At 42.0% G+C, this 26041-nt stretch overlaps 1 pseudogene across 1 annotated transcript; it reads left to right on the forward strand.

Annotated features, from left to right (window-relative positions):
* The first annotated feature begins 20230 nt into the window (after positions 1-20230).
* Positions 20231-25358, forward strand: LOC308244146 (E3 ubiquitin-protein ligase Mdm2-like; annotated as a pseudogene). Its single transcript has 3 exons — positions 20231-20328; positions 23965-24034; positions 24547-25358. The product of its transcript is annotated as an E3 ubiquitin-protein ligase Mdm2-like (transcript).
* The last annotated feature ends 683 nt before the right edge of the window (positions 25359-26041 follow it).

Consider the following 26041-nt stretch of genomic DNA (forward strand, 5'->3'; position numbering starts at 1 on the left):
ACAATGCAGAATGTTTGCTTTTTTACTTTTTCTTATATCTGGGAAACAAAAGATTTAAAAATCAGAGATATTTTAAACAGAGTGATAAGGATAATAATTATTCTCAATTCATCTAATCCCATAACTATTTTGTTTATCCTGATTATTTGCCAGTATTTTTTTAAAAATGAATTTAGTTATTTCTTAGAGTTCTATAAATTTTCATCCAGTTCAAAGATATGAGCTACTTAAAAGCCTGCAATTTAAAGTCAGGCTCCTTTTCATGGATTTTCCTAAAGATATAACATATCTGGAAATGCATCAGAGTAAAACAATGACTATCTATGAATGAAAAAAATGTAAATTGGCATGGTTATATATTTGATTATAATGCAATGATTAAAATACTTTGCTTTTCTATAAGATAAAACATTGCAATATAACAATTTCTTGGTAAATAATAATTATTGTAAAGTGACAGAGTAATGTAATTCTATATCTATTTAGATTTAATACATAAGTTCAGTATATAAAGAACAAACAATATGTAATATTTTAAAACATTGCATATAGCTTATTGGAAGTGTGTACTGAGCACTGGAAATAACTCATAAACTCCCAATGTATGGAACACAAATATCCAGAGTATCACTGCCGGACACCACTCACAGAGAACCATCACTCTTGGCTTACCTTGTGTTGCTGACTGGACACCTGCTACCCTTGAGAATTTCCTGTTTGAACTTGGCTCTGAATCTTTGCAAATTTCTTTATGGAGCAGACTGAAATTTCTATAACATCCATTTTAACAAAATAGATGTATACAGATAGAATATAGTTATTTATTTGACAAAGCTTTCCATGTGATTTCAAGTATATTAAATGGGCCTAATTTAGTTTAAAACATTTCTTTTTTTAAGAAAGAGAATAAATCCTTGAGGCATTCCAAGGCCCATTGGAATGACTCAAAGTCATCTCTCAGTTTAAAAGTCTCTTTAAAATTTAAACTTTGTAAAAGGTTGTCAAATATACTTAAATAAAAGATTATATCATAAACTCTTTGTAAATCTATGTAAAAACACATATTTTAAGGTAATAATTCTAAAACACATTAATCAAACTTAAACCAGTTTTAATATTAAATATTTTGTCCAGACCACAGAGTTCTACTTGATTTATATAAGTATGTAATTGTTTTTTTTTATTGTTATTAGGCTAATAAAATATCATATCCTAGTAATGCCATCCAGAGGCTGAAAATTCACCACATATAATACACTGACAAATACATATCACATAATGACCATACACGTAAAGACCATAACACAATTCAAATTACTAATTTTTACAGAAAAACGCAAGATTTTTAAAATAAACTTAAAATGTTCACAAACTTTTATAACCTTCAGAATATTTTATAAACCTTTCTACAATTTATCACAAACATTCTTACCCATTCAGAAATAATTATCCTTAGAACAAGTTGCTTCTTTCCTTTTTCCTCAAAAATGCTTTTCCATACCTCAGCCTTCTATTATCACAACCATAATTTCTTACAACTTAAGTTGAACTTTTAACTCTTTCTAGAAGCTTCAATTTCCAATAATAACCAAAAATAAATAAATAAATGACCAGCATTCCTTAGATTCCTTGATGTTTATGAAGACATTTTAAACACTCTCATTTTCAAGAAACACACCTTTAACAAAGCACAGGACATTACATAAACAGCTCAAATCCACTTTACAGACTTTAAGCAATAAAGACAAAAGCAGGTGAACTTAAGACTTATCTAGCCATCAATGTTTCAGTATTTCAAGTAATTTAAAAATATCTAGATATTCAATAATTTTAAATTTTACTAATTTAGAAAAAAATAGTTGAAATAAGTTTAAAGTGATTTGCTTAGGTGACTACCTTCTAGAGATTTGTAAAAAAAAAAAAAAAAAAAAAAAGCCCAGACAAGAGTTCTTGGTATTTGCATTTCAAAGTCCTGAGACATTGGTTTCCAAAAGCCAACTATCTACAGGCATTTTGAGTTGACCAGGGGAGGTTTTAGGGAATGTAAAAGGACTTAGTGGGCTTTGATATTCTGGAGTCATACACCTCTGACCCTGTAAAGACTGCATTGTAAAACAAGGACAGTACTTTTTTTCTTTTTAATTCCTCAATGATTGGCAAATGTTGGCAAAGAACTAACAAATTCATTTACCCATTTTTGAAATGTTTCTTTCTATTTGAGTATATTTTTCTCTGAGGTTCTGTAGCAATTACAGAGATAACTAATTTATAGGTAGCATATAGCTGAGAGTCATTTCTGAAAGTCATAACAGTTTGCATGTATGTAAAAGACACATTTATCTAAGAAGACCTCATTCTCTATTCACTTCCCCGGGAATGGAAAAACAGGTCTAGCTGCAAGGTAGCATTAAACTTAATGGAGCCACTAACTGGCCAAACCTCTCCATTGTCCACTTTATAGTAAGGCCAGGTTGTGTTGCAAAACAAGATTAGCCTTTTTCTTCAAGGACCTGGAGTCAAATTTCTCCTAGTTGGAGAGCATATATCCCCAAAGCGGGGTTCTCAAGGCACTGTGGCCTGGTTTACCATCTACAGAGAAACATGTGTAGCAACCAGAGAGTTAGAGGCATCTCTGCAAGTTCCTGGGATGTTTAGGCCATTCTGAGTAGGGCAGGTACTCTGTTAAGCCATCTCTCAGGCCCTCATGGAAGTTAATAATGAAGAAAATATATTTAGCAAATGTTCATCAATCTCAAGACTAGTTTTCTCTTGGGAGGTTCCCTTTTAAAAATCAACACTTTCTCCTTCTGGTTCAGTATCTGGTTAATTTGGTTTTAAATACATATTACTGAAACAGAATTTTTGGACTGGAACATGTGGTGTTCCCCTGGGCAGACTGGTTCCCAGGTTCTTTGTCCATGGGAATTGAAGAATGAATCCACGGATGGAAGGTGGGATAGCAAAGGTGGAAATTTATTGAAGAACAAGTACAGACTCCTACGTGGGGAAGGGAAAGATTCTCACAGCACAAACTCCCACGTGGGGAGGGGAAAAAGTCCCACTGAGTTCCTTTTCCCTATGGTTTATAAAGGCTGAAGATCTTTGTGCCTGATTGGTCACTATATCCTTGGACTGGTTACTATGGTAACTTCTGAGCTCAAAGGTCGAACCTCACATGGGACATGTGAGGTTTTCCTCCCCTCCTTCCTTTTATTTTGTAAATATAGACCTTTTACTGTTTTGCAGCTCCCTCATTCTATGGAAACGTACCTGTTGCAGCTTTTCAACTCCCCTATTCTAAGGAAATATACCTTCTTCTGCTCTGCAGCCCTGTGTTTCTTCTATGGTCCCCTTAATTTCTAAAATTGCTAAAATTTCTAAAATTTCCTAAACCTGTCTTTTTCACCCCCCAAAATTCCTGTTTCAGTCCCCCCTCTGATTAGGAAACCCCAACTGCCATGGGGGACAATGGGTGCCAGTCTGTATGGCTGCTTTCTGCTGGAAAAGGGGTCATAGTTTGGGGGGTGGCAATCAGGCCCCATCGGAAGTGGGTTAACTAAGGGTCTACAGATGATGGATGTAGTGGCCTTCCTCTGTGTTCTATGTGGAGGGCCATTTGTAGCTTTAGGGCTTCTAAATGTGAAGATATGAAACATAACAAGCAATGGTTAAAGATGAGTAATAATAAAACAATATAAACCAAGGTCTGAGGAGGGGAATTAGTTAATAGAGACGGTATTATATATTTTGAGGCCTTTACATTTAGCTAAGCTGCTTGTAGCAAGAAGTGCTTAATTATGGCACAGATTTTGCCCTATTTGAGGGCCTTCTTGAAAATAAGGATCATAGACTTGAGAAGTGATCCTGGTTTGGTTGTTGGTAGTGGTACTAATTTTGTAACAGCTGTAATTAAGGATGCTACTCCTAAGGCTATAAGAGTCTCTGATAGTGGTATGATTTAGTTAAATTATAACCTGAATTAGACTGTTAGTAGCCAGGGATTTGGGGAGCCAGTATGGCTGAGAGTATTACTATACCAGGGATATAGAGAGGAACTAGACGTAGGAGTATCTTATGGTGTTTCTGGATCCCAGTAAGGTCAGAAAAGGTTTTCTCCAGGTACCAGCCTAGGGTTTAGGTGACACTTATGAAAAGACAGATTAAGAACAGTTAAAAAAATGAAAGTGGAGACAAAATGGTGGCAGAATAGGTGGATATATCCTGAGTTTTGTCCCGGAGCAGATAGAACAAGCAACTAAGTTGAATAACATCCACCCCAAATTGGTGAAATAGACATAGCTGGTGAGAAAATTCACATCCTGGAAGGGCAGAGGAGGCCTGGAGAATGCACAGAGCACTACAACCATGTGAGCAGCAGTGACCTGAGTAGCCCACCCCCATCTGAGGAGTAGCAGCCTCGCGATTGGCCCACCCACATCCGAGGAGTGGAGGCCTGCACAGCCTGCGCCCGCCCGAGGAGCAGCAGCCACCTGAGCAGCCCGCCCACGTCCTAGGAGAGGTGCAACAGCCCCGTGGAGCAACAGCCCCGTGGGCAGCCTGATCCCATCTGAGGAGCAGCAGCCACGCAAGCAGCCCCCATCTAGGTCGGATGGGGCAGATGAATGGATGGATGGCGGAGAAAGCCTGGGCAGCATCCCTTTGGTGTGAGGGTCACCTGAGGTCTCCATGGTGTTGGGGCCAGGTCCGTGGGGCCAGGCCTGCGTGGCAGGAGGAGGCTTCGAGGTTGTGTGCTTGGGAGGATTGACCAGTGTCCAAGGCATCACAGGGCTACCCTGTATGTCTGTGGTGGTGAGATCCCGCGTTGTTTACTTAGTGGCCAATCCAGGTCCGGTGCCTTACCTCGACATCCACTCTTTGTTGTTGCTCCCAGGCCCTTCCTTCCTGTTGGGTCCACACCCTTTTGATTTGTATGCACGACCCCTCCTGGGGGTCACTGCCCATGCGTGCATGCCCCAGTTGGTGTCTGCTGATCATGCCCTGAGAACTGGCCTTCTGCCGTTTGGGTGTCACCCCTCGGACCCATCCACCTCAAGGGGGGATTGGTGGCATCCCCGGGCAGTGCTCTCGGATGGGGCATGGTGTCACTGGGGTGTTTGTCAGGCACATGCACCTGGGAGAAAAAGAGGATTCTGGCACCGGGGACAGGGAGAGAGCCTCATGAAGTCTCCCTGCTGTGCACACAGGCTCCTGCTGGTCTGTCAATATGCAAATTGGTCATTACTGTGACACTGTTAGGACCAATTTGCATATTACCTCTTTATTATATAGATGACTGGGTTTCCAAAGATATCAAAGAAGAAATTAAAAACATCCTGGAAACAAATGACAATGAAAACACAGCAATCCAAAATCTATGGGACACAGTGAAAGCAGTCCTGAGAGGGAAGTTTATAGCTCTACAGGCGTATCTTAAAAAACAAGAAAAAATGGTAATAAATCGTCTCACTATACAACTTAAAGAATTATAAAGAGAGCAAGAGAAAAGCCCAGAGTGAGCAGAAGGAAGGAGATAATAAAGATCATAGCAGAAATAAACGACATAGAGACCAAAAAAAAAAAAAAAAAAAAAAAAAAAACAATACAAAAGATCAATGAAACCAAGAGCTGGTTCCTTGAAAGGGTAAATAAGAATGGTAAACCTCTAGCCAGGCTCACCAAGAAGCAATGAGAGAGGACCCAAATAAACAAAATCAGAAATAAAAGAGGCGAAACAACAACAGAGCCTACAGAAATAAAAGAATTGTTAAAAAATACTATGAACAACTCTATTCCAACAAACTACACAACCTGTAGGAAATGGACATATTCTTAGAAAAATACAACCTTCCCAAACTCAATCAGAAAGAATCTAAACATCTCAATAGGACTTAACTATGGAAGAAATTGAAGCAGTCATCAAAAAGCTTTCAACAAACAAAAGCCCAGGCCAGGATGCTTCACAGGGGAGTTATACCAAACATTCTAGGAAGAACTAAAACCTATCCTCCTCAGACTATTCCAAAAAATTAAAGAGGAAGGAACACTTCCAAGCTCATTCTATGAAGCCAGCATTACCCTAATACCAAAACCAGATAAAGACAACACAATGAAAGAGAATTACAGGCCAATATCCTTCATGAACATAGGTGCTAAAATGCTCAACAAAATCCTAGCAAATCAGATCCAGCATTACATCAGAAAGATCATACACCATGACCAAGTAGGATTTATCCCAGGATGCAAGGATGGTAACATATCTGCAAATCAATAAACATGATACATCACATAAATAACTTGAGAGATAAAAATCACATAGTCATATCAATTGATGCAGAAAAAGCATTTCACAAAACCCAACACCCTTTCTTGATAAAAACCCACAGCAAAATGGGAATAAAGGGATCATACCTCAATATAATAAAAGCCTTATATGACAATAGCCAACATCATAGTCAATGGGCAAAAACTAAAACCATTTCACCTAAGAATAGGAAGGAGACAGGGATGACCACTTTCACCACTACTGTTCGACAGAGTTCTGGAAGTGCTAGCCATAACAATCAGACAATAAGAAGAAATAAAAGGTATCCAGGAGAAGGGAGATGGCGACCGGCAGGAAGATAGGGAGAGAGTGTGAGAGAGTGAGGGAGCAATAGAGGAGTGTATAGACATGTGTGGTGTGTGTGTGTATGAGCTAGGGACAGTTAGATTCTGCAGGTCTTCCAAGGGGCTGCCAAACAGAGCAGTCTTAGTCAGCGGAGCCCTGCGCACAATGCAGACACTTCTGGGCAGCCAGTGCGGGCACAGAGACCATGCCATCTTGAGAAACAGAGTGGCTTGAGACTAGGATCCTCAGCACCACCCAGTCTGGTCTCAGATGCAAACCAGGACCCTACAGCCACTGGGGACAGAGACCTGTGACCACAGCTGCAGACCCCACAGACAGCAAGAATCCAGACATCCTGGCTGCAGATTTCTGTGAGTCAAGGAGCCTATCCCCCTCCCCACAGGCTCACGGGGCAGTGCCATAGTAACTGATAGACCCGCCCCTCGCACGGGCTGCAGAGCCTCTACAGGAATTTGAACCTGGGAGTGCGAGGACACTGGGAATGTTTCCTGCAGTGCCGCTACAAGAATATGAACCTGGGAGCCCGCGGACACTGGGAATCTGTTCCCTGCAATGCAATTGGGTGACCAAACCCGAAGCCCACGCAGAGCAGCAGTGCCACCTGACTTCAATTCTGGGCAAGCGCACACGGAAGTCTGTTTTCCACAGCACAGGAGCAAACTGCCTTCTGACACAGTGCTACTGTGCAACCCAGTCCCCCAAGCTGACCAGACCCTGATTCTCTGGGCAGGAGGCAGTACTGAGCACCACTGACTTGACTCTGTTTCCTATTGCATGCGCCTGGAGTCCCTGACTCCCAGTGTATTAACAATAAGAGTCAGTGACTCCAATTCTTGGTGCATGAGCACACAGGGACCCTGATTCTCAGCGAGAGGTCGCGCAAAGCAACAGAGACTCTGATACTCGATTCTTGGTGCAGACACAGGGGAACTCTGACTCCTGGCACGCGCTAGGGTACTCTGATTTTCAGCACATGCCAGCAGGGTCTCTGTTCTGCGAAGTTCAGGTGGGGTCCCTGATTCTAGGTGCACACATGAGACCACACTGAGCATTGGTAACACTGACCCTGGGCAAGCCTGGTTCCCACCAACCTATGGCAGCCACACGTCTTAGTGTCAGAGCACTTCAGTGACACTTGGGTGGTGTGAAGCTCCCACTGCACACAGCCCAGGTCCATGCAACTCAATGTTTGAACCTTCTGGTAATAGTCAGAATGGGGAGACGACACAATCCCCAGAGGAAAGAAAATGAGGAGTCACCAAGAAAGGAAGTTAGTGAAATTGAAGTATACAACATGACCAAAAAAGAATTCAGAGTAATGGTCGTGCAATTCATACACCAGATGGATGAGAAAATCAACAACCTATGCAAGAATCAGGAAGAAATGAAAAGTGATATAGCTACAATCAAAAACACCATGGAAAGTTTGAAGTAGACTAGAAGAAGCAGAGGATGGAATTAATGAGTTAGCCGATAAGGTAGAGAAAAAAGCTCAATCTGAACAGCAAGTGGAGAAAAAAAATTAAAAAGCAGGGAGAGAGCCTAAGGGAGCTTTGGGACAACATGAAACGAAGTAACATATGTATAATAGGGCTATCAGAAAGACAAAAAGAGCAGCAAGGATTAGAAAATCTATTTGAAGAAATAATGACAGAAAACTTCCTAGATATGGGGAAGAAAAAAGTTACACAGTACAGAGAGTCCCAAAAAAGATGAATCCCAAAAGACCCACACCAAGACACGTCATAATTTCAATGGCAAATATTAGCGATAAAGAAAGAATCTTAAAGGCTGCAAGTGAGAGACAGTTACCTACAAAGGATCCACCATCAGATTATCAAATGATTTCACAACAGAAATGCATCAAGCTAGAAGGGAATGGAAGGCGGTATACAAAGTGTTGCAAACCAAAGGACTGAGTCCAAGAATACTCTATACAGCAAGACTATCAATCAAAATTGAAGGGGAAATCAGGAGATTCTCAGACAAAAAAAGGCTAACAAAGTTTATCACTACCAAACCAGCAATGCAAGAAATGCTAAAGGGAATGCTGTAAAAAGAAGAAATAAAAAGGCAAGAAGGAACACAGGCACAAAAATAGAAATGACTACAAACAAGTACCTTTCAGTAATAAATTTAAATGTAAATGGACTAAATGCTCCAATGAAAAGACATTGAGTGGCTGAATGGATAAAAAAAAAAAAAACAAAAAAAAAAAACACGACCCATATATATGCTGTCTACAAGAGACCCACCTCAGAACAAGAGACTCACACAGACTGAAAGTGAAGGGATGGAAAAATATCTTTCAGGCAAATGGAAATGAAAAAAAAAGCTGGGGTAGCAATACTTATATCTGACAAAATAGACCTCAAAATGAAGGCCATAACAAGAGATAAGGAAGGCCACTTCATAATACTAAAGGGATCGATACACCAACAGGATATAACCCTGATTAACATATATGCACCCAATGCGGGAGCACCAAAATACATAAAAAAAAACTCCTGGAAGATGTCAAGGGAGAGATCGACAGCAATACAATCACAGTATGGGACTTTCATATACCAATGACATCACTGGATAAATCCTCTAGACAAAAAATCAGCAAAAAAAACAGCAGTCCTAAATGACTCACTAGATCAGATGGACTTAACTGACATCTTCAGAACATTTCACCCCAAAGCCACAGAATATACGTAGTTCTCAAGTGCACATGGGACATTTTCAAAGATAGACCACATATTGGGTTACAAGCAAAGTCTCCCCAAATTCAAGAAGATTGAAATCATACCAAGCATCTTCTCAGACCACAATGGTATAAAACTAGAAGTAAACTACAATAAAAACAATCCAAAAAAACTCAAACACTTTGAAGCTGAATAACATGCTATTAAATAATGATTGGGTTACCAATGAGATCAAAGAAGAAATTAAAAATATCCTGGAAACTAATGACAATAAAAACACAACAATCCAAAATCTATGGGACACAGTGAAAGAAGTCCTGAGAGGGAAGTTTATAGCTCTACAGGCCTACCTCAAAAAACAAGAAAAAATGGTAGTAAAGCATTTAACTTTACAACTCAAAGAATTAGAAAGAGAGCAACAAGAAAAGCCCAGAGTGAGCAGAAGGAAGGAGATAATTAAGATCAGAGCAGAAATAAATGACATAGAGACTAAAAAAACAATACAAAAGATCAATGAAACCAAGAGCTGGTTCTTTGAAAGGATAAACAAGATTGATGAACCTCTAGCCAGGCTCACCAAGAAGCAAAGAGAGAGGACTCAAATAAACAAAATCAGAAATGAGAGAGTCGAAATAACAACAGACCCCACAGAAATACAAAGGATTGTTAAAAAAATTATGAACAACTCTATTCTAACAAACTAGACAACCTGCAGGAAATAGACATATTCCTAGAAAAATCCAACCTTCCAAAACTCAATCAGGAAGATTCAAACAATCTCAATAGGCTGATAACTATGGAAGAAATTGAAGCAGTCATTAAAAAGCTTCCAGCAAAAAAAGCCTGGGGCCAGACGGCTTCACAGGGGAGCTTTACCAAACACTCAAGGAAGAAATAAAACCTATCCTCCTCAGACTATTCCAAAAAATTCAAGAGGAAGGAACACTTCCAAGCTCATTCTATGAAGCCAGCATTACCCTAATACCAAAACCAGATAAAGACAACACAATGAAAGAGAATTACAGGCCAATATCCCTCATGAACATAGATGCCAAAATGCTCAACAAAATTCTAGCAAATCGCATCCAGCAATACATCAGAAAGATCATACACCATGACCCACTAGGATTTATCCCAGGATGCAAGGATGGTAATATATTTGCAAATCAATAAACGTGATACATCGCATAAACAAATTGAGAGATAACAATCACCTAGTCATATCAATTGATGCAGAAAAAAAGTATTTGACAAAATCCAACACCTTTTCTTGATTAAAAACTCTCAGCAAGGTGGGAATAGAAGGATCATACCTCAGCATAATAAAAGCCATATATGACACACCCACAGCCAACATCATATTCAATGGACAAAAACTAAAACAATTTCACCTAAGAACAGGAACAAGACAGGGATGCCCACTCTCACCACTCCTGTTTGACATAGTACTGGAAGTACTAGCCATTGCGATCAGACAAGAAGAAGAAATAAAAGGCATCCAAATTGGAAAAGAAGAAGTAAATCTATCCTTCTTCACAGATGACATTATACTGTACATAGAAAACCATAAAGGCTCCATCAAAAAAATTTTAGACTTAATAAATGAATTCGGCAATATAGCAGGATACAAAATTAATGCCAAGAAATCTATGGCATTTCTATACACCAATAGTGAACTTACAGAAAGAGAGACTAAAACAAAACAAAACCGGTTTACCATTGCACCAAAAAGATTAAAATACCTTGGAATAAACTTAACTAAGGAGGTAAAAGACCTCTACTCAGAAAAGTAAAGGACAATGAATAAAGAGATAGAGGAAGACAGAAACAGATGGAAGAGCATACTGTGTTCATGGATTGGTAGAATCAACATCATTAAAAGGTTCATACTACCCAATGCAATCTGTAGATTCAATGCACTCCCCATTAAAATACCAATGGCATATTTCACAGACTTAGAATGAACTCTCCAAAAATTCATCTGGAATAAAAAAAGACCCTGAAAAGCTGCAGCAATCCTGAGAAAGAAGAACAAAGTAGGTGGGATCTCAATACCAGATATCAAGCTGTATTACAAAGCCACTGTTCTCAAAACTGCCTGGCACTGGCACAAGAACAGACAAACAGACCAATGGAATAGACTAGAGAACCCAGATATCGACCCAAACCACTATGCTCAATTACTATTTGGCAAAGGAGGCAAGAACATACAATGGAGTCAAGAAAATAGAACAGATACATGCAAAAAAATGAAACTCGACTATCAAATTACACCATACACAAATATAAACTCAAAATAGATAAAGGACTTAAATAAACATAAGATGGGAAACCATAAAAATACTAGAGGAATCCACAGGCAGCAAAATCTCAGACAGATGCCGAAGCAATTGCTTCACCGATATAGCTCCTAAAGCAATCAAAACTAAAGAGAAAATAAACAAATGGGACTATTTTATAAAAATAAAAAGCTTTTGCACAGCTAAAGAAACCATCAACAAAACAACAAGAAAGCTCCCTGCATGAGAACATATTTGCCAATGTTACCACTGATAAGGATTTCATCTCCAACATTTCCAGGAAACTCATACAACTTAACAAAAGGAAGATAAACAACCCAATAAAAAAAAAAGGGCAATGGACCTAAATAGATACTTTTAGAAACAGGACATAAGGAAGGCCAAGAGACATATGAAAACATGCTTATAGTCACTAATCATCCAAGAGATGCAAATAAAAACGACAATGCATTACCATCTCACTCCTGTCAGAATGGCTATCAACAAATCAGCAAATGACAAGTGCTGGCAAGGATGCAGAGAAAAAGGAACCCTCGTGCACTGCTGGTGTAATGAAGACTGGTACAGCCACTGTGGAGAACAGTATGGAGTTTCCCCAAAAACCTAAAAATAGAAATCCCATTTGACCCAGTGATCCCACTTCCAGGAATATATAATAAGAAACCAGGAGCACCAATCAGAAAGGATATATGCACCCCTATGTTCATAGCTGCACAACTTACCATTGCTAAGATTTGGAAACAGCCTAAGTGCCCATCAGCAGATGAGTGGATTAAAAAACTGTGCTACATCTACACAATAGAATACTACGCTGCAGTAAAAAAGAAGGAATTCTTACCATTTGCAACAGCATGGATGGAATTGGAAAGCATTATACTAAGCGAAATAAGCCAGTCAGAGAAAGATAAATATCACATGATCTCACTTATTTATGGATATAATGAACAACATAAACTGATAAACAAAAACAGATCCAGAGACAGAGAAGCATGGATCAGATGCTCAAACCTCAGAGGGAAGGGCAGGGGTAAGGGGGAGAGAACATCTAAGGGACTTGTATGCATGCATATAAGCCTAACCAATGGACACAGACACCAGGGTTTGAGGGCATGAGTGGGGAATTGAGGTTCAATGGGGGGATAAGGACACATATGTAATACCTTAATCAATAAAGAAAAAAAATGAAAACAATGATTTTCTATAAATACCAGAGTATGTTACTTATTTGGCTCTTATTGACTCTTCAGGATCCATTTGAAAGAGAAGTTTCAGGTCCTTTAGAGGCTCATAGCAGTAGAAATCTGGTGATTTAGTTGATGGCAATGTAGCTTCATCCTCCTCCTGTGCTGGCATTCAAAGCTCACTAAAAACAGATGTAGGAGTCTATGCCGCTTATCTGTGGAGAGACTTAAAGACAGTGCCTGTAAAAAGGGCTTTTTGAGTTGTTCAAAAGCCTACCCAAATAAATGAGGGTGGTTCTCAAAATTTCTGGTACAGTACTGTTCATGTTAACTGACTGCTTTAATTATTGGGATCTTTTAAGGCAAACAGGGTCTGTGAGTTAGGAGGCAGGAGTATATAGAAGAAGGCATTCTTGAGATTTAGTACTACAAACCACTCTGTGTCCTCTGGAATCTGGGCAAGTAAAGCATAAAAGTAAGGGACAATTGGCTGGATAAGAATCACTGCCTTATTTATTAGTTATTAGTCCTGAACTAGTCCTCCTCCTGTATTAGGTGCACGAAATTCATGCGGGGAGGGGGTGTATCCCTCAGCCCAGCCTGCACCCTCTCACAATCTGGGACTTCTGGCTCCCAACTGCTCGCCTTTCTGCCTGCCTGATTGCCCCTAACTGCTTCTGCCTGCCAGCCTGATCACCCCCTAACCACTCCCCTGCCAGCCTTATCGATGCCTAACTGCTCCCCTGCCAGCCCGATTACACTTAACTGCCCTCCCCTGCCAGCCTGGTCGCCCCCAACTGCCCTCCCCTGCTGGCCTGGTCACCCTTAACTGCCCTCCCTTGCCAGCTTGGTTGCCTCTAACTGTCCTCCCTGCCAGCCTGGTTGCCCCCAACTGCCCTCCTCTGCCGGCCTTGTCACCCCCAACTGCCCTCCCCTGCTGGCCCGATCGGCCCTAACTGCCCTTCTCTGCTAGCCTGGTTACCCCCAACTACTCTACCCTGCCAGCCTGGTTGCCCCTAACTGCCCTCCCCTGCAGTCCTGGTCGCCCCAACTGCCCTCCCCTGCAGGCCTGGTCTCTCCCAACTACTCTCCCCTGCTGGCCTGATCACCCACAAATGCCCCCCGCTGCCAGCCTGATTGCCCCTAACTGCCCTCCCCTGCTGGCCATCTTGTGGCAGCCATCTTGTGTCCACATGGGGGCAGCCATCTTTGACCACATGGGGACAGCCATCTTGTATGCTGGAGTGATGGTCAATTTGCATAGTACCTCTTTATTATATAGGATTGGCTACCCAGACATGCCTGTAATAGCTACAGCCTCTGAGGGTGATTTATCAGGGTTTTGGAGGAGTACAGAGAAGGTGGCGTTCGTATCAGGGAGGAAATTAATTTCCTCCTTCTACTGTCAGGCTACTGAGGGCTCCTGAGTGGAGATGGCAGTCCTTTGAGGAGCCGGGTTGGAAGACCCGAGCCCCATCAGTCCTGCTGGGCCAGGTGGTTTCCAGCCCCGCCCTAAGGGACCTCAGTCTCCAGGCACAGTCTGACTTCCAGTGGTTTCCTTGACAGGCAGAACAGGGCTTTGGGAGTCCACCCTTGGGACAACTCCAGTGTATGAGTCCAACCTGTCTACAGTTGTAGCAGATGACCAGGACTGACTGTACACCTCTGGGGTCTGACTGGGGGCCCTTTCCTTGCTGAAGCGCAGCACAAAGAGCCTTGTTTTTGGCCTGGCTTCCTCTGGTTGTCCTTTTTCCTCATTCTGGTCTTTATTATAGAACACAGAGGTGGTAACTTTCAGTCGATTTTTAAAAGTACTCTTGGGACCAATAGCCAATTCTTGCAACGTCCTGATGTCTGGGATAGCCCGAGTGATAAATTTGTCCTTTAAAATTAGTTGTCCCAATTCTGAATGTGGGGTAATGTTGGTGTGCTTAACCAAAAGCCTCCCTGAGCCTTCCAAAAAGGCCAAAGGATGTTCGTTAGCCCCTTGATTAATGGTGGTTAATTAACATGCTTTTGTTTTACTACATCTGAGGTCTTTTATAATACAGAACTGGTAGTGCTTTATTCTCCACCTCTCAGCTTCAGGATCCCATTGAGGGTCTACAAGGGAAATTGTTTCTTGTCCTGTTAAGAAATCTTTATTCCTTTCCTCAGAATTCTTTATTTCCCTGGCATAAGTAAGAAAGTGATTATTCCCAAATTTTCTTGCTTTTTCTAGTATACCCTGCCTTTCAGTGGCTGAAAGGGTCAGACTTAATATGAGTATGATGTCTCTCTATGAGAGATCAAATACTTGAATGAGGTTTTGAAAGACCTCAATATATTTGTCAGGGTATTCTGAGAACTTTCCTAAATCACTTTTAGTTTGTTTCATGTCCTGAGGTGTGAAGGGGATCTGGGCTAAAGTATGGCCAGACCCTTCATCTGTCTTGGGGCAAATTAAGGTTGGCTCCGTCCTGGGCAGGAGCATGGCCTCCATCTTCTCCCTTGGTGCAGTTGGGTTGTTAGTGCCAGGAGCAAAGAATTAAATTTACAGTTTCCCACCTGCCTTTGGCTTGTTTCCTAGAGTAAAGAAAGCCTGGAAATATGGGACTTATTGCAAACAGTGTATTGAAGATTGAAAATAATTAAAAACCTCTAATATGTGAAACACAAATATCCAGAGTGTCACTGGCAGACACAGAGAATTATTATCCTTGCCCTTTTTTCCTGACTGAAAACTTCCTGTTTGAACTTGGCTCTGAATTTGTGTAAGTTTTTTTTTTTTTTTTCTGAAGCAGGCTGAAATTTCTATAACATTCAAAGTATATGTATTTGAATAAAACACTGCTATTAGTTTTTATCTGACCGAGTTTCCTCATGTAATTTCAAGTATATTGTATTGCTCTAATTTAGTTGAAAAATATTTCTTTTTAGAGTGAGAGAATAAATCTTTGCATCACCTCAGGGCCCTTGGGGTGTCACAAATCTGTCTCTCAGTTAAATTCTTGAAATATTACATTCGGAAAAGCAGACATATATACCCAATTTAAAGATTATGAAAAGTTAAACCGGTTTTAACATTTAAAGATTTGGTCCTGACTACAGAATTAATCCTTTTTCAATATGGATAATAAATTATTATATTCTAGTAATGCCACAGAAGTACAGAATATACTTTGAATTGTAGAGAAAATGCTGGGAGGTCATGCCTACTGCTTACCTATCCCCTTGCATCATGTTCCTATGAGAGCAAAAACCGCAACTGCCCACCCCATAGCCACCCCATAGTTCCGCTTTGGCTGGCCTGTGTGGGTTTGTGACATCACAGGCAGGTAGGGACCATCCCATCCCCAGAAATACCAAAGTTGTGTACTGTTTGATGGACGTAAATTTCCCCTGCCCTGCCCCTTTCCTAAGCACATGCACAGGTTTGGCAAGTGCCACCTTGGAACCGAAAAAGTAGCTTGTCTGAGTAAAACTGCCCTTTTTCCTTTTCTCCTTCCCCTCCTGCCCCAGGTGGGGGAGGTAATAGTTTGTTAATTATAGGCAGGCTACAATTTTAGCTAGTGGTCTGGCCTTTGTTTAAACTTTCCTGGGTTAACATATATACAACCTTCACAAATTTTACACTTTCAAATTAGTCTTAAAATCTTAACCCAGCACAGCAAAATGACCTTTGGTTATGAGTGGCACAAAGCCCACACAGAGCAGAGACAGAGGGCTCTCTATGTTCATAAAAACAGCAAAGAGCAGACTAAGCTAGCAAAGAATATCAGTAACCACGGTTACATTACAGACAAAAAGTCTCTCAAAATTCAAACCCTGCCTTGTGTTCAGTCTGTTCACAAGCAGCTGGACCCTCAGCAAAGTGAGATGTGCCCTATCTTTAAACAGATTGATCTAAACATTAACAGAAAACATCAATAGAAACATTCTTATACACAACTAGAGGCCTGGTGCACCAATTCATGCACCAGTGAGATCCCTCAGCCTGGCCTGCGAGATTAGGCTGAAACCAGCTTTCCAACATCCCCTGAGGGATTCCATATTGCAAGAGGGCACAGGACAGGCTAAAGGACCCCACCAGTGCATGATTGGGGCTGGGGAGGGATGTGGGAGGTTGGCCAACTGGGGAAGGACCACGGGAGGGCTCCTGGGCATGTCTGGCCCATCTCACTCAATCCTTGCAGTAAGCTAACCTACCAGTTGGAACATTTGCCCCCTGGCAGTCAGTGCAACGTCATAGTGACTGGTCAACTGGTTGACTGCCCCCTGGTGGTCAGTGCACATCATAGCGAGTGATTGAGCAGCCTTAGCATATCATTAGCATATTATGTTTTGATTGGCTGAACGGATGACTGGACAACCAGACACTTAGCCTATTAGGCTTTTATTATATAGGATATTTACAAATGTGTACAATCCACAGACACTACAAAATGCTCTCTGTTAAAAAAGTACCAAAGCAGAGTAATGTCTCCTGTTCCTGGTTTGGGGACTGACCCTCCCCAGAATGTCAGTATTTTCCCAATGGACTATTTTGGCCCAAGCATATGGCTTGCCTGGTTGTCTCACATATATTCCCTTTGTGTCATTTTTGCCATCTTCCAAAGAAAAACAGTCTTGGGCCTATTCTATAGTATCCATGAAGAGATGGGGCACAGGCCAAGAATCCACCCAAAATAGGGTGGGGCGCACCTTCCTTTAAGCCATCCTTTCCCTCTCCATGGTATAGAAGTCCTGGACGCGTCCCCAAATTGTGAGAAATAGCTCATCTATCCAAATTTTAAATGACAGAATGGGAAACAAAAACATGGCAAAATGAAACTTTTAAGAATGCTCATGAGAGCAGGAGCCCATTTTACAGGATCACAATAATGGCGAGAGGCAAGCGACCCAGTAATTAATGGGCTAACTTAACAGCTGTGTCTGGCTATAATGCTAATTCTCTGAAAGGCTAAAACTTCTACAGGGGTGGTGGCAGGAGCGGCTAAGGGCTGTGATTAACTCCTGTTATGCCTGATGGAAAACCTAGGGCCATGCTCATATGCCAGGAATGGAAAACAGTTCGCTTGCCCCCTTCTGTCTTAACTCTTGCCTAAAAGTTTTTCCCTTAGGACTATTACTAAAGAGGCCTGCACAAATGGAGACCGAACAATTTAAGCTTAGTGGGACCTGGACCGCGGAGGCATTGGAATTATTGGCTAGACCTAACTGAGATAGAAAGTAGAAGAAGCAAAAGGCAGATGAAGGAGATAGGGGAAAATGCCTGCTTTTAGGATGGCAGCCAAGTTTAAGTGGCAGGCGGGCATCCATCAGCCTCCAAAATCATACAGGTGACAGAAAACAGAAAGAATCCATGGGTGCATTCACCATTTGGCATGAAGAGAGTTGACTTACAAAGAAATTCCCAGATGACACACCATAATGAAATGGAATTTTTGGACTGGAACACTGAAGCAAGTCCTGTCCACTGGAATACCAGTGGCAGACTGGTTCCCAGTTCTTTGTCCGTGGGAATCAAAGAATGAATCCAAAGATGGAAGGTGGGATAGCAAAGGTTGAAATTTACTGAAGAATAAGTACAGACTCCCAAGTGGGGAAAGGGAAAGATTCTCACAGCACAGACTCCCATGTGGGGAGGGGGAAAAGTCCCACTGAGTTCCTTTTCCCTATGGTTTATAAAGGCTGAAGATCTTTGTGCCTTGATATCCCCTCTGATTGGTCACTATTCCCTTGGACTGGTTACTATGGTAACTTCTGAGCTCAAAGGTCTAACCTCACATGAGACATGTGAGGTTTTCCTCTCCTCCTTCCTTTTATTTTGTAAATATAGACCTTTTACTGTTTTGCAGCTCCCTCATTCCATGGAAATGTACCTGTTGCAGTTTTTCAACTCCCCTATTCTAAGGAAATATACCTTCTTCTGCTCTGCAGCCCTGTGTTTCTTCTATGGTCCCCTTAATTTCTAAAATTGCTAAAATTTCTAAAATTTCCTAAACCTGTCTTTTTCACCCCCCAAAATTCCTGTTTTATTACCCTTCTGAAAAAACAAACAAAAAACAGGTATGGGCATCACTTATTTAAAAAAGAAAATCTCTTCTTATCAGGTGAATTGGGGCCAATTTGACCAATAAAATATATGTTGCCCTGTAACATGCCCTAGTTGAAAGGGGACAGGTTCTGAACTTAAAACAACCATTGGTTGCTCAGATACCCCTACCATTTACATAGAAGCTTTACTCCAATGGAGAGGGAGAGGGAAACTTAGTTGGGTAGGGTTAATAACAAAGTAGCCCAAGTATCTATGAGGGCCTTAGTAACTTCTCCTTTTATAATAATTTCAATTTTTCCTAAAGTATTAGTAAGAAGGGGAAAATATCCTCTCACAGTCCTGGAGCAGCCCTATGTTTGCTTCTGTTTTCTCTTTGTAAATCACATTTCAGTTTTTCTACAATCTTTCTTATGGTGACCTGGCCTTTTCTTTTCCCCAGCAAAAACAGACTCCTCTATAGTTTTACAGAAGACCTTATTTAGTAATTCTGTTGCCTTGCTCTCAGAAATCAGTAGGTGTATTAATTGGAATAGGTCAGAATAGCCAGGATTACATGTTCTAATAGCTAAATTTTTGTGAATCCATCAGGGTCCTGGATAAAGTGGAGAACAATTGCTGGTTCCTCTCTAGCTGAAGCCAGCTTTTTACCAAAGGGAGCTGTTAGAATTCCTCTTCCTATTTTCTTTCAAGTCAGTGGTAGTAGAGGAGACAGCAGGGGAAAGATGAAGGGAGAGGAAAGGGCAAATCTGGATAAGGAATCTCAAAAAGCAAAGGAGGGCACAGTGTCCTCAGGTGGTAAGTGTAAGGTCTGGGGCTGGGAAAGCAGGAACTTTCCCAATCCCACCCCCGCTGAGTTGGACAAGCCACAGCCATGCTGGAGCCCTGCTGGACAATAAATAACCACCTGAGACTTCTCAAGGATGGCCAGAGTGTAGCTGTACCAGCTTCCCGCTCATAAATCACCTGCCACAAGCTACCTCAGATAAGCTACCTCGAATAAACCTGATTGGTTCAACAGCAGCATAAAGGACCTCTGCCAGGAACAGGCAGGTGTGACTCCACCGGCCTGTGCTCTCGGACTGTGGGACCTCACCCAAGAGCTTTCAATAAATGCGATCTTTCACTTTTATCCTGCTTGTCTTGGTCAACTTATTGGCTTCGGTCAGATTAAATCTTACATCTCAGATTAAACCTTAAATCTCTGATTAAACCTTACAGTAGGGGTCACAATTTCAGTGCCCATTGTCTAGCTTCGCTCCTCCTGTGGCATGTGTGGGCTTGTGTTTCTAAAAGGAGAATGGAGCAAGAAGCCAAGCCTGAGGGGCAGTCCTAAGCCCTCTGACCGAGGCCCTGCCACTTCCTACATCAGGAGCCTCCTCTGGACATAGCAGATGTGCAATACCAGTATGTCTGTGTCTACTGATGGTGCTGTGAGCACCTCACAGATTCCAGCTTCTGAACAAGAGACCCGGGTTAGAGAACCAAGATGGTGGCATAGGTAAACAACTATACTTGCTGCCTATCACAACCACATCAAAATTACAACTAAAAGGCAGAACAACTACCACCCAGAACCACAGGAAAGCTGACTGAGTGGAAGTTCCACAACTAGAAAGGTGAAGAAAGCATATTGAGACTGGTAAGAGATGTGGAGGCATGGAAAGTGCTGGAACCTGGATGTGCTGCTCTTTTAATCCGTAGGGAGATACAAGCTCCCACTTGCTCTGCATTCCAGTTTTGGGTGAGACTCTGGGGAACCCAGACACATACCGGGAGAAACTGGACTGTCTGGCATGGGGACAGGAACTCGAGGGTGGCTTTCTCTCATAGGTGCTCGCAGCGATCATTGTTCCTGCACCAGGGCGTGTAGAGACCCAGGGACCTCTCTGGTGCAGGGCTGACTGGAAGCCATTACTGTTTGCTCTGCCCTGGTGATACCCAGAGACCCCACCCACCCAATTTACAACCCCACCCAAGCTGTGTGCATTGGCTTTTGCATATGAATGGCCTGTCCTTTCTCCTCCTAAAACCTGTCAAACTGCAGATGGGTCAGAGAGCCCCAGAGATTCCAAAAGAAGGCGCAAATCCTGGCTGCAGTAACCTGCCTTGCTTCACAGCTGGGCCTCATCTGGGCACTTCCAAACCCCATACAAAGAGGAGGAATCTGAAGATGTCTCTGTAGCTCCTGCTGGCTCCAGACAATGGCTCACCTTGCATCTCCTTGGAGATCCAAGAGCCACTGTACCCAGTGGTCAGAGTGAGACCATACCAGATTACAACTCTTCACATCCATAAGAGACACACTCAAAGGGCAGACTCAGTGAGCACCAAAGGCCCACTGAAGGTTCTCCTGTGCAACAGATCTTTCAGTGTAGACACAGCTGGTCATCACAGCCAATTGGCCTGGAGGTCAATTCCTCCCAGTGATACCAACAGCAATCAAGGGTTAACAACAACAAGACTGTGCAAACAACCCACAAAGGGGTGCACCAAGGGGGTCCACCTCAGGTGACTGGGGAGGCTGAGCCACTGGGCCCTATAGGACACCTACTACACAAGGCTACTCTATCAACTCAAGGAGACTTAGCAGCTACCCAGTACATAGAAACAAACACAGGGACGCAGCCAAAATGTGGAGACAAAGAAACAAGTCAGAAATGAAAGAAATGGATGAAAGCAAAATACTGGATATAGAGTTCAAAACCATGGTTATAGTGTTACTCAAGAATCTTCTAGAAACCTCTGAGAAATTTAGTGAGACCCTCAAGTATATGAAAAAGGACCAATCAGAAATTAAGTATACACTGACTGAAATAAAGAATAATATACAGAGATTCAACAGCAGACTAGAGGATCCTAAGAATCAAGTCAAAGATTTGAAATACGAAGAAGCAAAAAACAACCAACTGGAAAAGCAAAAAGAAAAAAGAATCCAAAAATATGAAGATAGTGTAAGGAGCCCCTGGGACAACTTCAAGTGTACCAACATCAGAATTATGGGGGTGCCAGAAGAAGAGAGATGCAAGATACTGAAAACCTATTTGAAGAAATAATGACAGAAAACTTTCCTTACCTGGTGAAATAAATAGACTTACAAGTCCAGGAAGCACAGAGAACCCCAAACAAGAGGAATTCAAAGAGGACCACACCAAGACACATCATAATTAAAATGCCAAGGGCAAAAGACAAAGAGTGAATCTTAAAAGCAGCAAGAGAAAATCAGTTAGTTACCCACAAGGGAGTACCCATATAACTGTCAGCTAATTTCTCAACAGAAACTATGCAGGCCAGAAGGGAGTGGCAAGAAATATACAAAGTGATGAATAGCAAGAACCTACAACCAAGATTACTCTACCCAGCAAAGCTATCATTTAGAACTAGAGGCCCGGTGCACAAAATTTGTGCACGGGAGGGTGAGTCCCACAGCCCAGCCTGCACCCTCTCCAACCTGGGACCGCTTGAGGGATGTCCAACTGCCCGTTTAGGCCCTATCCTGGCCTGATCCTACTGGGATCGGGCCTAAACTGGCAGTCGGACATCCCTCTCACAATCCAGGACTGCTGGCTCCCAACTGCTCGCCTGCCTGCCTTCCTGATTTGCCCTAACAGCTTCTGCTTGCCAGCCTGATCACCCCCTAACCACTCCCCTGACAGCCTAATTGATGCCTAACTGCCCTACCCTGCAGGCCTGGTCACCCCTAACTGCCCTCCCCTGTAGGCCTGGGCCCCCCCCCAACTGCCCTTCCCTGCAGGCCCAGTCGCCCCCAACTTCCCCCCTCTGCCAGCCTGGTCACCCCTAACTGCCCTTCCCTGCAGGCTTGATCACCCCCAACTGCCTTCCCTTGCAGGCCTGGTCCCTCCCAACTGCCCTCCCCTGTTGGCCATCTTGTGGCGGCCATCTTGTGTCCACATGGGGGCAGCCATCTTGTGTGTTGAAGTGACAGTCAATTTGTATATTACTCTTTTATTAGATAGGATAGAGGCCTGATGCATGGGTGGGGGCTTGCTGGTTTGCCCTGAAGAGTGTCCTGGATCAGAGTGGGTCATGAGGCGGCCTGGGCAAGGGGCCTGTGGTGGTTTGCAGGCTGGCCACGCCCCTGGCGACCCAAGCGGAGGCCCTGGAATCTGGGATTTATTTATCTTCTATAATTGAAACATTGTAGCCTTGAGTGGAGGCCAGGGCTGGCCAGGAAGCTTGACTTCCTCCATCGCTGGGGGCAACCCAAGCCTCCTGTTCTCTCCAGCTCCGTGGCCACCGCCATTTTTGTTGGGATTTATTTATCTTCTATAATTGAAACTTTGTAGCCTTGAGCGGAGGCCAGGGCTGGCCAGGAAGCTTGACTTCCTCCATCACTGGGGGCAACCCAAGCCTCCTGTTCTCTCCAGCTCTGTGGCCACCACCATTTTTGTTGGGATTTATTTATCTTCTATAATTGAAACTTTGTAGCCTTGAACGGAGGCCAGGGCCGGCCAGAGAGCGTGGGAAGCTTGGCTTCCTCCGTTGCCAGGGAAACCCAAGCCTCCTGCTTGCTCTGTGGCCACAGCAATCTTGGTTGGGTTAATTTTCATACTCGCTCCTGCTTGGCTGGTGGGCATGGCTTGTGGGCATAGCGGAGGTATGGTCAATTTGCATGTTTCTCTTTTATTAGTGTAGATTGAAGATCAGATAAAGAGCTTCACAGACAAGAAAAAGCTAAAGGAGTTCATCACCACCAAACCAGTATTATATGAAATGCTAAAGGGTATTCTTTAAGAAGAGGAAGAATAAGGAAAAGGTAAAGATAAAAAATTATGAACAATAAAGTGACAACAAATACATATCTATCAACAAGTGAACCTAAAACTGAAATGAATAAAAAACCTGATGAACAGAACAAACTGGTGAATGTAATAGAATCAGGGGCATGGAAAGGGAGCAGACTGACAATTCTCAGGGGGATGGGGTTGTTGGGGGTGTGGGAAGAGATTGGACAAGGAGCTTACACCTGTGGACGAGGTCAGTGGGGGTTGGGGGAGAAGGCCTGGAGTGGGGTTGGAACTGTGTGGAGGGGAGCTATGGGGGAAAAAAAGAGGAACATCTGTAATAATCTGAACAATAAAAATTAAAAAAAGGAGACCCTGGTTAGACCAAAGCCATTGATTTTGAAGTTGTTAAAATCTGTTGGTGCACAAAAAGACCCTTATACTATGAAAGAGGTTATATTTTATCTTGGTTAGTATATTATGAAGAAATGATAATATGATGAGAAGCAACAGCATATTGTATATTGTTCAAATGATCTTCTAGGGGATTTGTTTGTAGTGCCAAGTTTCTCTGTGAAGGAACACAGGAAAATATCCACAATGATCTTCAGAAACTTGGTAATAGTCAATCAGCCGGAACCATAAGATTCAGGCACATCTGTGAGTGAAAACAGATGTTACCTTGAAGGTGGGAGTGATCAAAAGGACTCTGTACAAGAGCTGCAGGAAGAGAAACCTTCATCTTCAGATTTGGTTTCTAGACCATCTACCTCATTTAGAAGGAGAATAATTAATGAGACAGAAGAAAACTCAGATGAATTATCTGGTAAACATCAACAAATGTGCCACAGATCTGATAGTATTTCCTTTTCCTTTGATGAAAGCCTTGGGGTCTGTGTGTAGTAAGGGAGATACGCTGTGAAAGAAGCAGTAGCAGTTAATCAACAGGGACTTAATCAAATCTGGATCTTGAGGCTGGTCTAAGTGAACAATTAGGTGATTGGTTGGATCAAGATTCAGTTTCAGATTGATTCAGTGTAGAATATGAAGTTGAGTCTTTCAATTCAGAAGATTATAACCTCACTGAAGAAGGACAAGAACTCTCAGATGAAGATGATGAGGTATATCAAGTTACTGTGTATCACTCAAGGGAGAGTGATACAGACTCATTTGAACATGATCCTGAAATTTCCTTAGCTGACTATTGGAAGTGTACTTCATGCAATGAAATGAATCCTCCCCTGCCATCACATTGCAACAGATGTTGGGCCCTTCATGAGAATTGGCTTCCTGAAGACAAAGGGAAAGAAAAAGGAAGAATGCCTGAGGAAACCAAACTAGAAAACTCAACACCAGTAAAAGAGGGCTTTGATGTCCCTGATTATAAAAAAAGTACAGTGAATGATTCCCAAGAATCATGTGTTGAGGAAAATCATGAAGAGATCACACAAGCCTCCCAATCCCAAGAGTGAGGACTATTCTCAGCCATCAACTTCTGGTAGCATCATTTATAGCAACCAAGAAGATGTCAAAGAATAGGAGAGGGAATAAACAAAGGAAATGTGGAATCTAATTTTCCCAATAATACCAGTGAACCTTGTGTGATTTCCCAAGGCCTACCTAAAAATGGATACATTGTCCATGGCAAAACAGAACATCTTATGGCATGCTTTACATGTGCAAAAAAGCTAAAAAAAAAGAAAAAAGAAAAAGAAATAAGCCCCGTCCAATGTGTAGACAACCAATTCAAATGATTGTGCTAACTTATTTCTTCTAGTTGACCTACCTATAAAAGTAGAATTATATATTTCTAACTATATAACTCTAAAAATTTAGAAATGAAATTTTATTTTTTACATGTATGAAAACAAGAAATTATCATAGTACATGTAGATTTGTTTTGTGTTGTGTAATTTCCTTACTTTGGGAGAGGGAAAATTTCACTTCTGTTTATATTTTATATTTAAGTTTTAATATAATTTTAATTGGATATATAGCTCATTCTTTACTCTACGCCCTTATTTTAAATAATTTCCACTTTCCCTTAAATGAGAAGTGTCTGGTCTTTTAATAAACATACTTCAGAGATTCAAGATGGTGGCAGACTAGGTGGATGTTACCACATTCACCTCCCAGTACCAAACTGGAATTACAACTGAAATACAGAAAGATCAACCTGAATAATAAACTGAGCAGAAGTCTTATAACTTACAGAAGAAGCCACATCGAGACTGAGAAAGAAAATGACTGACTTCAAGAAACTGCCAGCCCTGGCCAGAAGCATCGTCCTATACATCAAAAAGTTGTGGGTTCGATTCCCAGTCAGGACACATACCTACGTTGCAGGGTCAATTCCATGTAGGGATGGGATAAAACTAATCAATGTTTTTCTCTAACATTTTTCTCTCTTTCCCTCTCTCAAAAAATCAATAAAAACATATCCTCAGGTGAGGATTAAAA

The sequence above is a fragment of the Plecotus auritus genome (assembly GCF_963455305.1).
Source record: "Plecotus auritus genome assembly, chromosome: 3".
NCBI classification, from domain to species: Eukaryota; Metazoa; Chordata; class Mammalia; order Chiroptera; family Vespertilionidae; genus Plecotus; species Plecotus auritus.